This window comes from Plecotus auritus (genome assembly GCF_963455305.1).
Source record: "Plecotus auritus genome assembly, chromosome: 3".
In the NCBI taxonomy this organism is placed as follows: Eukaryota; Metazoa; Chordata; class Mammalia; order Chiroptera; family Vespertilionidae; genus Plecotus; species Plecotus auritus.
In genome coordinates, this window is record NC_137772.1 from 96,520,065 (window position 1) to 96,536,175 (window position 16,111).

Sequence of the window (16,111 nt, forward strand, 5' to 3'; positions counted from 1 at the left end):
AGACCAGCAGGGGGGCCAGTTGGAGGCGTGCAGGCCATCAGTGGGGGTCAGTTGGAGGTGATCAGGACAGAGAGGGGGGCAGTTTGGAGTGAGCAGGCCAGTGGGGAGGGAAGATGGGGGCGAGCAGGCCAGGACGGGGGGCAGTTGGGGTGAGCAGGCTGGCAGGGGAGGGCATTTGGGGGTGAGCAGGGCAGCTGCAGGGGGAAGTTGGGGGCAAGCAGGCCGGCAGGCAGAGTGCTTAGGGGCAATCAGGCAGGCAGGCAGGCAGGTGAGTGGTTAGGAGCCATCAGTCCCGGATTGCGAGAGGGATGTCCGACTGCTGGTTTAGGCCCGATCCCTGTAAACCGGCAGTAGGACATCCTTTGAGGTGTCCCAGATTGGAGAGGGTGCAGGTCGGGCTGAGGAACACCCCCCCACCACCATGCACGAATTTCGTGCACCGGGCCACTAGTTTAGAATACAAGAAAGAATTGCCTGTTTCCCTCAGTGACCAATCTAGCTCAAACGAGCAGGCTTCTGATGGGTTCTAGCACACTTCTTGTCTGCGCAGAGACACTGACTGCTCAGCATGCGCCCCTCACATTTCCTAACCCCCTGTGGGTCTGGAGTGCTTTGTGACTAGGTCTATCTAACTCATGGGCTGTGAGACACCCTGGGGCCAAAACATTTAAAAACTGACACACGATCCTTCATTTTCTTCCCCTTCTTTGACCACCTGGAAGCCATGGGGGAGATGGTCAGCTCTTAGTTGAAGCAGGTTGAAGTATTACATCATCATGTTGTTGCCCATAGTCCTGGAGAGGCTCCTGATTGACACTGGAGTTTGTATGAGCAAGAAATAAACTTGCGTGGTATTAAGCCACTGAGATTTCAGGATTAATTCATTACTCCAAGCAATACATTTGCCAACAGAGCCCAAGAAAGGGGATCTCACTGTAGAACTAAAGTTTTCCATTTCAATGACATTTAAAGTTTTAGCTTTTATCCTACATTTTATTTCCCATGAATGCCTTGGTATGTAAGCAGAGGAAGTAAACTTAAACAACTTTCCTATGACTATACCACATCCCATTAAAATGAATAAAAATTTCTAGGTATACAGAGACCCACGAATCAGGGCCCAAAACAGAGTAAAGTCACATACACACTGATCCAATCATCACCCTACAGAGGCTTGACCTCCTGGATCTTTCTGGTGGTTAGCTGAATCCATTATTAGGCAGAAATAGTTCCCAAGGCTCAACACAACTTTTTCACACAAAGACCTTTAAATACTTGATGACAAATTTGTTGTATATGAACTGCCTTTCAACTCAAAATCCAGCTGGATTTTGAACAGCTGGGAAATTAACATTGAACAACAACATATATATCTGCTCATTCCTAATGAATAAAAACAGCTGCTGCTCACAGAAGAGTCCATTGGTGCACAGATGGCTTAAAAGGACCTTAATAAATTTAATAAAGGCTTCTTTCCCCTGTGCTCTGCACATTATCACTTAGAACCTACCTCCCCTCTAGATTTTCTTTTTGTCTCATCTGCAGCATCAAAATTACATTCTTTAAGCTTTAGAACTCTCCCCCATGCAGTTGATAATAACTACCAGGTATCATCATTTTAAAAGCAATATTATAGAGCTTTGAAAATTATTTTTATTTTTTTACATTCATTCATCATATATATTAACCTTTTTAGTGACACTGATTACATTCATGATCTTGTGCAACCATCACCACTGTTTATTTCAAAAATGTTTTCATCACCCCAAATATAAATTTTATAACCATTAAGCAGTAATTTGCCAATACCCCCTTCCTACAGTGAATGTAGTGATTTTAACATAATGTCTACATGAATTGGCCTGTGAGGTTTTGCCTCATGTACGCAGCCTTGTTAGTGAATGAACTGTTCCAGTTAAGTTCATTTTCCAAATAACTAAAACCACAGGCTCCAAAGTTTTGTGTGGGTTTTTTCACTTGATAGATTTTGCATAGAACATTTTCTTAAGGGTACTCCTGACTTCTCAACAGGGTTTAGTTAACATCTTGTAAACTCTTCTTGATAGATAGAGCCCTAGAACAAATATTAATTTTTTTTAAATCCTCACCCAAGGATATGTTTTATTGATTTTAGAGAGAGAGGAGGGGGAGAGAGAAAGAGAGAGAAACATTGATTGGTTGCCTCCTATATGTGCCTCGACTGGGGATTGAACCTGTAACCTGGGTATGTGCCCTGACCAGGAATTGAACCAACAAACTTTCAGATTATGAGACAATGCCCCAACTGAACCACTTGGCTAAGACATTAAATGTTTTTTAACTACGGGAACCCCTTTCACGTCCGGCATGGTTCAGGGTTCAGGTTCAGGGTTCGGGTTCTGGAGGAGGCCGCACACAAATGAAAGAGACTAGAAAAGTATTAATTTGGAAATATTGGGGGCCAGGCAGGAGCCCACCTCAAGGGGGAGGACTACCACGAGCTCTGGCCTTGCAATCCCTTTAATTAAGGTTTGGGATCCACCCATAGCCAGTAATAGCCAATCAGCAAGGATTTACATAAGATTGACAGGTGGAAGTTGCTTCAGCTACCAATGTCTCAATCAGAGGACAATGGGAGGCTTCCGACATTGAAATGTACTGTAATAATGATAGCTTGGGCCTATCAAAGTGGTTGAATTACTTTTACACTAAATGGCCCCAGACTACTTGGCTATTTTAGCTCTATGTAAACTTTAGAATTTTATTTTGTTTTTTATTTTCTGTCAAGCTATCAGCTTTTACTTGGTACTAATCTAAGAGTACTGTTTTTATATTAGTTTTTGTCTTTTAGTATTGTTGTTTTTTTATTGAGGTGAAATTCACATAACATAAAAGTAACCATTTTAAAGTGAAAAATTCAGTGGCATTTAGTATATTCAAAATGTTGTGTAACCATCACCTCTACCTAGTACTAAAACATTTTCATCACCCCAAAAGGAATCCCATATCCATTAAGCAATTAGGATATTAGGGTTTTGGGAATAGCTCTTATGCCCTTTTAATTTCTGCTCCAATATACTGTGAACTTGGAACCTAGAACACCAGGTTTGCTAGGCCTCTATGAAACAGGGGTAGCTAGATTGTGGGCACAGAGCTCAGGGGCTCCCATTGGCAACATTCAAGGGCATGAGTTTAATTTTACTGACATGTGATAATGATTTTTGACTACTAAGGAGCTTCCCATCCCCTCAACTTCTCCCATACTTCACACTTCTGGATAATTGAGGTTGTTTAATATATATGACTTGTGGATGCATTTATTCCTTCATTAAGCAAAACAATGTATAGCGCATCTACACATTACCATAGCACAAGCTGCATTTCTTATATTGCTCACCACAGGCTTCCCCATGGGACCACAGATCCGGGAAGGGGCCTTAGGAAACTTCTAGCCCAGTGGCTCTCAATCTGGGCTCGAGGTATCAGAATCTTCCAGGGATAGTGTGTGTGTGTGTGTGTGTGTGTATTTTTCCATTACTTTTTCAGAGGGAGTGGAAGGGAGGGAGAGAGGGAAACTGAAAGAGAGAGAGAAACACCCATGTGAGAGAGATACATCAACTGGTTGCCACCCCCGCATGCCCCAACCACAACCCAGGTACGTGTCCTTGGCTGGGAATCAAACCTGAGACCCTTTGGTGCACAGGCCCCATGCTCCAACCACTGGCCAGGGCCTGGGGACAGATTTTTAAAAGCAGATGTCTGCCTGAATCCCAGACATAACTGTGAATCCCAGACATAATGCATCAATATCTCCCAGGGCAGGGCTCAAGACTTTTTAAATGTTCACCACATAATTCTGTTGTGACTGATAATATGTTTGGAAATCATTAGTGTGGCTAGCTCTTTTTATTTAATCCTTACCTGAGGCTATTTTTCCATTGATTTTTAGAGAGAGTGAAAGGGAGAAAGGGGAGAGAGAAAGAGAGAGCAACATTGATTATTTGCCTCCCACATGTGCCCCCACCCAGCCAGGAACCAAGCCTGCAAGCAAGGTATGTGCCCCTGGACAGGGAATCAAACCCATGACTGTTTGGTCCACCGGCTGACACTCTAACTACTGAGCCAAAACAGCCAGGCCTGGCTAGCTCTTCTTAATCACACGTTTTATGTTTAAAGATGAAGTGCCATCACCCCACGGCCCAACTCTCTGACCGTTGGCATCCTGCAGCGCAGCAGCCGGCTCACCTCTGAAGGCCATGGACAGTGGAAGCACCAGGAAAGCGAAAAGCACAAAAATAAAGCAGGCTGTAAGGAGAGGAAGGAGCAGGCACGGGTTAGAAACACACAGACCCTTTCATTGCCTTTTCACTGTAGTTTACTTATGTATTCTGTGAAAGCTGACCTTCTCTCAAGTCAGCAGACACAGAACTCAGCAGATGGCAGGGGGAGGTCACGGCTTATCTGGGGCCTTTGCACATGAGGGAAGGAGTGCAAGCCAAGACTTGAATCTTAGAGAGAGCCGAAAGTATTCTTGGGATCATGCTGCCAATTTTAAAGCCCAGATTTCCTGCATGACCTCTCCAAAGCCTGATAGCTTCTAGAAAAGGATTTATAAGCCGCTACTCTGCCAGAGCCAGGATGCCAGGAGGCGCCAGCATTAACCAAGCCAGGCAGGATCAACCCTGTGCTTCCTGGAGACTGTATCCACTGCAGATGGTTCTTCACTTCCCTAAGTCAGTCACTGACAATTCACTGTATCACTCAAAAAATATGCTTTGTGAAATCTTTTTTTCCTTTCCATACATTTGGCTATGTATCCCATAGTGTATGATATCAGATGGTTTCCTAAGACTTCTAACCGACACACATTGGAATAGATATTTGAACTGGCTTGGGATGTTTCTTCTTGTTCACACCACGATTTCACCATCTGCCATTAGGAAAGGGCAGAGGTGTGGGAGTGAGTTAGGCCTGGGTCCAATCCTGGCTCTGTCACTCATTAGCTGTGTGCTTTTGGGCAAATTAGTTGACCTCCTAGAGCCTCCTTTTCCTCTTCTGTAGAATGCATTAGCAAATGCACTCATGAGCTCAGTATATGGCAACATTGTGATTAGGCAGTTACTTCCCTTGGCTGGTTTTTGGTTTGCTCATCTGTTAAATGGCCTGCAGATAGCGGTTTTGCATGGCCAGCATCTTTTAAAATTATGAATTCGAATGCCTTTTGTGAGGCCTACATCCCAGTTCCCAGAGTTATTTATTTATTTTATTGGCACTGTTTATTTTTTAATTTATTTTTTCTTAATATATCTTTATTGTTGAAAGTATTACAGATGTCCCCTTTATTTCCCCACTGACCCCCTCCTCCTTGCTTCCGCCCCCACCCCAGGCCTTCCCCGCACTATTATTGTCCATGGGCTATGTATATATGCATATAAGTTCTTTGGTTAACCTCTTCCCACCTCACTCCCTTCCTTCTGAAATAGCTCAGTCTGTTCTATGCTTCAATGTCTCTGGGTCTATTTTGTTCATTAGTTTATTTTATTCATTAGATTCCACATATGGGTGAGATCATGTGATACGTGTCTTTCTCTGACTCGCTTATTTTGCTTAGCATAATACTCTCTAGATTCCTCCATACTTTCTCAAAGGGTAAGAGATCCTTCCTTTTTATAGCTGCATAGCATTCCATTGTGTAAATGTACCACTGCTTTTTACACATTCATCTACTGATGGGCACTGGGCTGTTTTCAGATCTTAGCTATTGTAAATAGGGCTTCTATGAACAGATGGGTGCATATATCCTTTCTGATTGGTGTTTCAAGCTTCTTAGGATATATTTCTAGAAGTGGGATCACTGGGTCCAAAGGCAGTTTCATTTTTAATTTTTTGAGGAAACTTCACACTGTTTCCCATAGTGATTGTACCAGTCTGAATTCCCACCAGCAGTGTACTATGGTTCCTTCTTCTCCATGTCTTCACCAGCACTTGTTGTTTGTTGATTTATTGATGGTAGCCATTCTGGCAGGTGTGAGGTGGTACCTTATTGTCATTTTAATTTGTATCTCTGTGATGAGATACAATTTATATCTTGGCAATTTGTATATCCTCTTTCGAGAAGTGTCTATTCAGGTCCTCTGCACATTTTTTTAATTGGGCTTTTTGTCTTCCTTTTGTTGAGCTATATGAGTACATTATATATTTTGGAAATTAATCCCTTAATCAGATATATCATTGGCAAATATGTTCTCCCATACAGTGGGTTTCCTTTGCATTTTGATGCTGGTTTCTTTTGCTCTGCTGAAGCTTTTTAGTTTGGTCTAGTCCCATTTGTTTAATTTTTTCCTTTGTTTCTCTTGCCCTAGGAGATATATCTGTGAAAATTCTACTTTATGAAATGTCTGATATTTTGCTGTCTATGTTTTCTTCTGGGATATTTATGGTTTCATGACTTACATTTAAGTCTTTTACCCATTTTGAGTTTATTCTTGCATATAGTGTAAGTTGGTGGTCTAGATTCTTTTTTTTTTTTTTTTGCATGGGCCTGTCAGATTTTCCCAACACCATTTATTGAAAAGACTCTCTTTACCATTGTATGTTCTTGCTTCCTTTGTCAAATATTAATTGAGCATAATGGCTTAGGTCGATTCCTGGGTTCTCTGTTCTGTTCCATTGATATATATGCCTGTTCTTGGGCCAGTACCAGGCTGTTTTGAGAACAGTGGCTTTGTAGTATAACTTTATATCTGGTATTGTTTTTCTTTCTCAAGATTGTTGTGGCTATTTGGGGTCTTTTTTGGTTCCATAAAAATTTTTGGAGTATTTGTTCTAGATCTGTGAAATATTCTATTGGTATTTTGATAAAGATTGCATTGAATAGATTGCTTTGGGTAGAATGGACATTTTAATGATGTTAATTCTACCAATCCTTGAACACTATGTATTCTTCCACTTGTTTATATCTTCTTCTATCTCTTTTTTTAATGTCCTGTAGTTTTCTGACTTGGTTAAGTTTATTACAAGTATCTTAATTTTTTTTTGCTGCAATGGTAAATGGGATTGGTTTTTAAATTTCTCTTTCTGAGAAATTATTATTGATTTATAAAAATGCCATCAATTTCTGGGTGTTAATTTTGTATCCCACTATATTGCAAATTCGTTAATAAATATTAAGTCTAGTCATTTTTTTGTGGAGTCTTTAGGGTTATTTTATGTACAATATCATATCATTTGAGAATAATGACAGTTTCACTTCCTCCTTTCCAATTTGGATGCCTTTTATTTCTTCTTGTCTGATCACTGTGGCTAGCACTTCCAGTACTATGTTGAATAAGAGTGGTGAAAGCAGACATCCCTGTCTTGTTCCTGTTCTTAGGGGAAATGGTTTTAGCTTTTGCCCATTGAGAATGATGTTGACTGGAGGTTTGTCATATATGGTCTTTATTATGTTGAGGTATGATCCCTCTATTCACACTTTGCTGAGTTTTTAGCAAAAATGGATATTGGATTTTGTTGAATGCTTTTTCAGTATATATTCATATAATCATGTGATTTTTGTCTTTCAATTTGTTTGTGTGATATATCACATTTATTGATTTGCAAATATTGTAGCAGCCTTGCATCCCTAGAATAAATCTCACTTGGTCATGGTGTATGATTTTTTTAACATATTGCTGGATCTGATTTGTTAATATTTTGTTGAGGATTTTAGCATCTATGTAATTCTCTTTCTTTGTAATGTCCTCTTTATTTTATTAAACTTACTAGTGGCCCGGTGCACGAAATTCGTGCACATTAAAAGGGGATTAATTAGAGGAAATAATTTAATATTGCTATTTGCCCTTTCTCTATAATAGAAGTGTCAGAGATGAAAGAAAATTAGTAAAATGTATATGAAAACCTTCCTCCTGTCAGAGTCTGGGGCGCACCATGGGACCCAGAGTCAAGTCCCTGCCCACCCACATGCACCTCAAAATCATGTGAGACCCAGACCTGGCCGGCCTCCGCCCCCGTTGGGCTAGATCCAGACCTGGCCAGTCCCACCCTTGTCAAGCCCCGCCAAGCAGGGGACATAGCCTCAGGTCCCCTGGCCTGGCGCCAGGATAGGGCGCATGGCCTGAGGTTCCCCCAGCCCAGACCAGGGAAGGGAGCAATGCCTTGAGGTCCCCCGTCAAGCCCCGCCAGGTGGGGGGCATGGCCTGAGGTCCCCCATCAAGCCCCGCTGGGCAGGGGGTGCGGCCTGAGTTCCCCCGACCCAGCACTGGGGGTGCACCTTGAGGTCCTTTGTCAAGCCCCACTGGGTGGGGGGCACAGCCTGAGGTCCCCTGTCAAGCCCCGCCAGGCAGGGGGGTGCAGCCTCAGGTCCCCCATCAAGCTCCACTGGGCGGGGGGTGCGGTCTGAGGTCCCCCGGCTTGGTGCCAGGGTCGGGGGGCGTGGCCTGAAGTCCCCTGTCAAGCCCCACCTGATAGGGGGCACGGCCTGAGGTCCCCCAGCTTGGCGCTGGGGTGAGGGGAGCAGCCTGAGGTCCCCTTGCCCAGCACCAGGACGGGAAGCGCACCTTAAGGTCCCCTGTCAAGCCCAGCCGGGCGGGGGGCATGGCCTCAGGTCCCCTGGCCTGGTGCCGGCATGGGGGGCGTGGCCTGGGGTCCCCCAACCTGATGCCAGGGTGGGGGGGCGTGGCCTGAGGTCCCCTGTCAAGCCCTATGGGGGCAGGGGAGGGCATAGCCTCAGGTCCCTGCTGATTGCTCGTTAAGGCTCCTTATGGGAACTTGGCTTCAGCTGTGGGTGCAGCCGTCTTTGTGACAGAGTGATGGTCAATTAGCATATTCCCTCTTTATTATATAGAATTGGGGTGGCATTGGTTATCATGATCACATAGGCTTCAAGTGTGAGTTTCTGTGTTACAAGAACGGTATATTGCACCATGTGCCTATCACCCGAAGTCAAATTTCCTGTCACCTTATATTAGGACCCACTCCCTTTCCTCTGGCAACCACCACACTGCTCCTCAACCCCACAGGCCAATTCCCATAGACATTATGTTAAAATCACTACTTTCACTGTGGGAGGTACTTTTGTGTCTGTGTAAGACAGTGGCAAGATTGTTTTGTCTCATATTTGCTTCTGCATCAATAAGAGTGGTGATAATTGCCCCTGTTGCTCCCTCCCCTCTATGTTTAGTGATAATAAAGGGAAGGAGAGAATTAATTGATAATAATTGCCAAACAAAATTCTACACTTCCAATTTTCAATCCAATCAGTGTCTCAACCAGGGGACGTTGGCAATGTCTGGAGACATTTTTAAGTGTCATGACTTGGGAGAGGGGATGGCTAGCATGTAGTGGATGGAGACGAGGGCTGCTGCCAAATGTCCTGCATAGAGCAGGCAGCCCCACAAATAATTATCTGTTCCAAAATGCCAATAATTCTGTTTCAGAAACCCTTTTACCAGTTTTAGTGTTCACACTCATAAAATATTACTTTATTTCAAACCTCTGATTTTTGTCATAGTTCAACATTGAGCCTTTATCTGTAGGCATCTACATTTTTCTTAACATTTAGCACTGGGTCAGTATTTATTGCTTATTTTCACCCCAAAGCTCCAATCTGAAGCAAGAGCACATCATTTTATTTTTTAATGTATTTTTATTGATTTCAGAGAGGAAGGAAGAGGGAGAGAGACATAGAAACATCAGTGATGAGACTCATTGATCGGCTCCCTTTTGCAGGCCCCCCACTGGGGATTGAGCACACAACCCAGGCATGTGCCCTGACCAGGAATCGAACTGTGACCTCCCAGTTCACAGGTCGATGCTCAACCACTGAGCAATGCCTGCTGGGTCCAAGAGCACATCTTTGACTTGACGATTGTGTATTTAGTGATGGACTTGGTAAATTAAGCTATTTCTAAATTAGATGTGAGAGAGACCCCCAATTCATTGCTTGGTTTTGGATAACATTAAATGTTAAACATTACTACTATTTGTAATACTTCAAACAATTTAAAAAATTTTTTTAAAAAAGAAATACTATTATGGTGCAGAAAATATTAGAATTTTTAATATATTTTTATTCCAACACTATGACTTATTTAAAATGTCAAATGGTTTAAAAAGCTTTAATAGGGAAGAGATCAACCAAAAAAATTGTATGCATGTATGTATAACTCATGTTCACAGACATTAGGGTGGTGGAGGCCTGGGGTGGAGGGCAGGGATGGGTTATAAGGAGTCAATGGGAGAAAAAAGGGAACATATGTAATATTTTCAACAATAAAGATTTTTTTAAAGCTTTAATAAAAAAAATGTTAAACATTAAACATCTCTATATCTATTCTTCCAAAGGCAGATGCTAATCAAAATCATTGAAAATGTTTCCAACAAACGTTTCGGGTGCTCAGGGCACAATCCTTTATTATCCGTAGCTCTTTATGTGTCCTAAGCTCCGTTCCCTCTCCTAGCTATTCCATTACACATGAATTCAATGGAGGGTACTGCATACCTGTGTGTCACAGGGATCCCACCCCTTCCCTGGGCGTCCTACATTGTTCAGTTCCTATGAGATGGAAAAGGTCCTTCTTTGCTCTACCACGCTTTCTAAATGATCCAGTCAAAGCTCAGGGATCCAATAGGTAATCCCCACTCACTGTCCTGAATTTAGCAAGTTGTTTCTAACAGTCCAGCATAGTAACTTGCTTTCGTCCTGGAGTTTATTGTTCCTTTGGGAGTGTTCTCTCCATGAGAAAAACCATTTTCCTTAACTCGGGGAAGATCACGGTTTTCTTTCCCGCCACACAATAAGAAAAGCATGTCCACAGTGCAGTTATTTTCTTCCCAGGAAGCATAATTCAGCACATGGTCGTCTTCCTCTAAATCCATCTGCTAAGATTATTTCTCCCACTTGGAGGCTGCGCGGAGCTGTCCCGATTCACCTTTGGAGCCAAAGAAAGATCCAAAAGTGGGGCCGAACTCAGCCGCCCTGGGTTCCCCGGGGTGAAGGTCTGCATCTGCCGGCCTTCTTTTCACTTGCGGCCCCCTTCGCTGTCACAGGCTTTCTTGCTCTGGTTCTCGCGTCGCTTCGGGTTTCTCTCCTACAGCATGACAACCCTTCCTTCCTGGCTTTTGCCTGGAGAGGCGGCAATTTGCCTTTTCCACGCCCGCCGCCTGCGTTAACACCCTGGAGTACTCCCCAGGGCCGGGAGGGGGCAGCAGAGCAATCCGGGAAGCCTTGGAAAGGTTGGTGGGTGTAAGTCATGCTGAAGTTACAATTTATGGAGTTATAATAAGTGCCGGAAGCCCGTCATTTCAGTGCCTGGACCTTAGTCGGCAGTGCGGGCCTGCCCGGGAGCCTCTTCTCACTCTTGCTCTCCTTACATGCTCGTCGCACGTGAAGAAGAGTCCGCAGGACAGGGACTATTTAGTAAAAAGAGCGAAGGTCCTCAAAGTGGGTTTAGGATGTGAGAAGTGCCTTAAATGCTTGAGAATTGCCACATAGAATGACATGAAAGCTACTTAGCGTCGTTCCAGATGCTGGATTCGAGACAGGAGTTACAGGGAAGCAGAATCGTGCCTGGAATCATAAACTTTCTCATAGTCTCTATCGAAAGGCCACCTAGAGAGGCTGCGTGGCCTGTGACAGGTAAGCATCAACTGCTAGTTTATAAAAAGTGCCTGAGGCTCTTTATTAAAACTCAGAGTCCTGCCTTGCCTCCCAAAGATTCCAAATCTGTAGGTCTGGCTTGGGCCCAGGGAAGGGCATTTTAGACTCTGCCAAATCTCTGTGGATCACACTTTGAGAAGCAGTGGAGTCTTGTTACATTCAAGGTGTCCTCCAACCCTGACATTCTAGGTTTTGTGTTGTTGTTTTAATGGAAAAGGCTGGTCGACTAGGGTGGGGCAGAGAGGTACCTAGTGTACAAAATGTAATGAAGCACTCCTTTTTAAGGCTGACCCTGCTCATGCGCGGCCCTGAGGGAGACATCTCTTTAAATCCTGTGCCCCAGGTGCCTCTCTTATCTCTCCCTAGTCCTGACCCTGCCATCTCCAGCCCTAAATTCAAACTGACTGCTTCTCACCACATGGTGGGATGTGGTGGGGGACCTGTTGGAGGAATGGATGGTGTGAGGTGACTTGAATCTTCTTGCAACATTTGGCCACACCTCCCCCTGAGCAAGTGGGATGATTGTGAGCAGGGAGGTGGCCAAGGAAGGACAGTAACCCTTTCTGAGAATGTTTCAACCCAGGGGTCAAAACAGACTACATTTCAAATTATAGGGTAGCCCTCCTAGAGATCAGTGGGGGAAGGAACACTGGTTGGTCTCTCAAGTACCTCCTCCAGGTGCCCCTGGAGATGCAGCAAAGAATCAAAGAATATTTTCTCCCCAACCAGACAATATGTACTGAAGTACAGAAATAGGGGTATTTTTTTTTTTTTGAAAAAGCAGGAGTCTTTGGCAAATAGCACATGATCTCACTTATATGTGGAGTCTAGTGAACAAAATAAACGGACAAACAAAATGGGTCCAGAGGCATGGAACAGACTGACAGATCTCAGAGGAGAGGGCAGTAGGGAGGACGAGAAGAGATTAACCAAATATCTTACATGCATAACTCATGGACAATGACAATAGTGTGGAGAAGGCCTGGGTGGGTCAGGGTTTGGGTGAGGGGGTCAAAAAGGGGGGAAAGGGGGGACATCTGTAATACAGATAACAATAAATTTTAAAAAGAAAGAAAGAAAAAGCAGGATTCTTTGGAAAGTGATTATGAGACTCAAAGTCTAAATGTTAATAATAGTAAGAATAGCTATATCAATTTAAAAAAACACAGAGGGAATTTAATATGAGTTATTAGTTACAAAAGTCATGGAAGAACGGAAAATTCAAGCAGGGATGTGGGAGGTGGGGAGCTGGTGGGAACCCAGAGATTAGTAATGACAGTGGAAGTAACTATGCTCCTCAGAAACTGTGAGTGGGCCTTGGCCAGTGTGGCTTGGTTGGTTGGGTGTCGTCCCATGCACCAAAGCGTTGCCCATTGGATTCCCAGTCAGGGCACATGTTTGGGGTGCAGGCTCAATCCCTGGTAGGGGGTGTGCAGGAAGCAGCCAATTGATGTTTCACTCTCTTATTGATGTTTCTCTCTTCCTTCCTTCCTCTCTCTCAAAAAAAAAAAAATCAATAAAAATATTAAAAAAGAAAAAAATTGTGAGTGGAAACCAACTGTTGGAAATGCTGCCCAAAGCAAGGTAGATGCTATTAATATTCCCATTTCACAGATGAGAAGAGTGAGGTACAGAGAGATTAACTACCCAAGGTCACATAGCTACTATGTGTGTAATGAATTTCAAGTCAGGCAATGGGATCCAGAGCCTATGCTTTTGACTACACACATCCTATATAATAAAAGCCTAATATGCAAAGTGTCCAGTCATCCAGTTGGCAGTTCAACCAATCAAAGCATAATATGCTAATGATATGCTAAGGCCACTCAACTGCTTGCTATGATGTGCACTGACCACCACAGGGCAGACAGTCTATTGGTCGACCAATCGCTATGACATGCACTGACCACTAGGGGGCAGACGCTCCAACCGGTAGGTTAGCTTGCTGCTGGGGTCCGCCTGATCAGGACTGAGCAAGATGGGCCAGACACACCCTAGAGCCCTCCCACGGTCCCTCCCCAGCTGGCCAATCTCCTGCATCCTTCTCCAGCCCCGATTGTGCACCAGTGGGGTCCCTCGGCCTGGCCTGCACCCTCTTGCAATCTGGGACCCCTTGAGGGATGTCGGAAAACTGTTTTCAGCCTGACGGTGGAACGACTGGTCACCATGACATGCACTGACTACCAGGGGGCAGACACTCAATGCAGGAGCTGCCTTCTGGTAGTCAGTGCACTTTCACAGGGGGAGTGCCGCTCAGCCAGAAGCCAGGCTCATGAACACAGCATCAGTGACTGGAGCCTCTCCTGCCTCCACAGCAGTGCTAAGGATGTCTGACTGCTGGCTTACGCCCGCTCCCTATGGGGAGCGGGCCTAAGCCATCAGTCGGACATCCTCCGAGGGCTCTTGCACTGTGAGAGGGTGCAGACCAGGCTGAGGGACGCCCCCCCCCCAACCCCCGAGTGCATGAATTTCGTGCACCGGGCCTCTAGTATTGCCATAAGAATAAAGAGCACATTGGAGGAAATGTTAGTCGAATGGAGTTAAAGTTGAATTCCAAATACAAATTGTATTATGCATGCTATGTATAAACCTTAAGGTAGCTTACATAATAGGGCCCTGCTGGTAAAAGTGAGTTCAATCATTCATTGAACAAATAGTGCTTACTTAAAGCCAGACAGTGTGTAAAAAGATCTATACTAATAAAAGCTTAGGTGGTCCTTGCACCCTCGTGCGCAACATCATCACAAGATGGCTGCCACAAGATGGCCACCACAAGATGGCCATGCACATAGCAGAGGCAGGGTCCAGTGGCCGCTCCATGTGGTGAGGCCTTGGGGTCCCACAGCTCATTGCAGTGTGGAGGAGGCCAGTCCCAGCATCTCCACTGCCTCACACAGAGGAGGCCGATTGGGCCAGCAGGGGAGCAGTTAGGCATCAATGAGGCTGGCAGGGGAGTGGTTAGGGGGCGATCAGGCTGGCAGGCAGACAAGCAGTTAGGAGCCAGTGGTCCCGGATTGTGAAAGGGATGTCCGACTGCCGGTTTAGGCCCAATTTAGGGGCCTAAACTGGCAGTCAGACATCCCCCAAGGGGTCCCAGATTGGAGAGGGTGCTGGCCGGGCTGAGGGACACCCCTCCCATGCACGAATTTTGTGCACCGGGCCTCTAGTTATTTCATAAAATCAAATGTATCCCATAGGAATTTTAATTCAAAAGAGCAATGAGTTAATGAGTGTATGCCTGAGTTTAATTACAAACTGAGTTAATAAGGGTATGCCTGACTCCTTGGTGGAAGCCAGAGAAATGAAGGGAGGTGTTAAAGTTGCCCAAAGACCAACTTATGCACCATATAAGGAGCCAATCAGAGGACCAATCAACACTGACTCTTGCTGTTCACAAGTATCCATTCCCACTCACCTCACCCAGATTGTACAGAAGGTTTTTTATTGTGTGTTATTTAGTGCTACTAGTATATAACCATTCTAATTCTTTTTATGTTTTACTTGAAGAGCTTTCCATTCTGATGTCACTCTTCTCTTTGAGTCTTTTTTCCTATACTCATCATCTACTAATCCTGATAGTTTCCTAATTTGAGAGAAAACCTTCAAGGTCCCTCACTTCAACTTCCACCTGAATCAGGAAGCATTTTCAATAGATGCTTTTGTTACTGGTGAGACAATGAGACCTCAGTTTTTGTCTTCTTAAAGGAAAGATTTCAATCAAGAAACAAAGTGCAGCAAAGCAAGCAAGAGCTTATTGGCTGCAGTAAAAGCATACTCAGGACAGTGAAACAAGGAAGGGCATAGAGAAGCAACAGGAGAGCCTAGGCTGGGCCACTTTGGCTCACTGGGAAGCAGAGAAAAGGGGCCTTGGAGACAAGTTCAGGGGGTTAGCATGGGACAAGCTGCCACTGCCCATTGCTCCCCTTGTTGCAAGTCTTGTGTGGTCTCTTAGAGGGAGGAAGGGGGAAGGGAATGGTGTGGGTGTGCTCCCCTTGGGGAGAGTGTGTGTTGGGTCCTTTGTGTTGAGGGTATTTATCTCTCTCCTGCAGGTGAGACTCTTAGGGGAGATCTCAGGGAGAAGGTTTCAATAGAATATTCATCAGCTTTCCAGGTGTGCTCTTTCAGGGTCATGGTCTCCACTGATTGGTCAGCTCCAGGGCAGGGGGTCATCAGTCAATGCAGCTGGTCCTGAGGCAGCCACAGCATCACTTGTTTGGTTTTGCTGCTTTTCTGGGCCTGGAGCTGAAATACAACTGAGGCCTAGATGTTATCCTTAGGGAGGAAAAGGTTGGGGCCTCTAAACCTCATGATCAGCGATATGAAAGATCAGGGGCCCAGGCTGCATGACCAGTGATAAGCTAGGGGAGGAAAGGTCACCCTGGGGGCGAGGTCCTTGTTTTCACAGTTTTGCCCCTTTCTGCCCCGGTGACCTTCTGTACCTCCTGGCCCATTGTCCTTGCTCTGTCCATGTCTGTC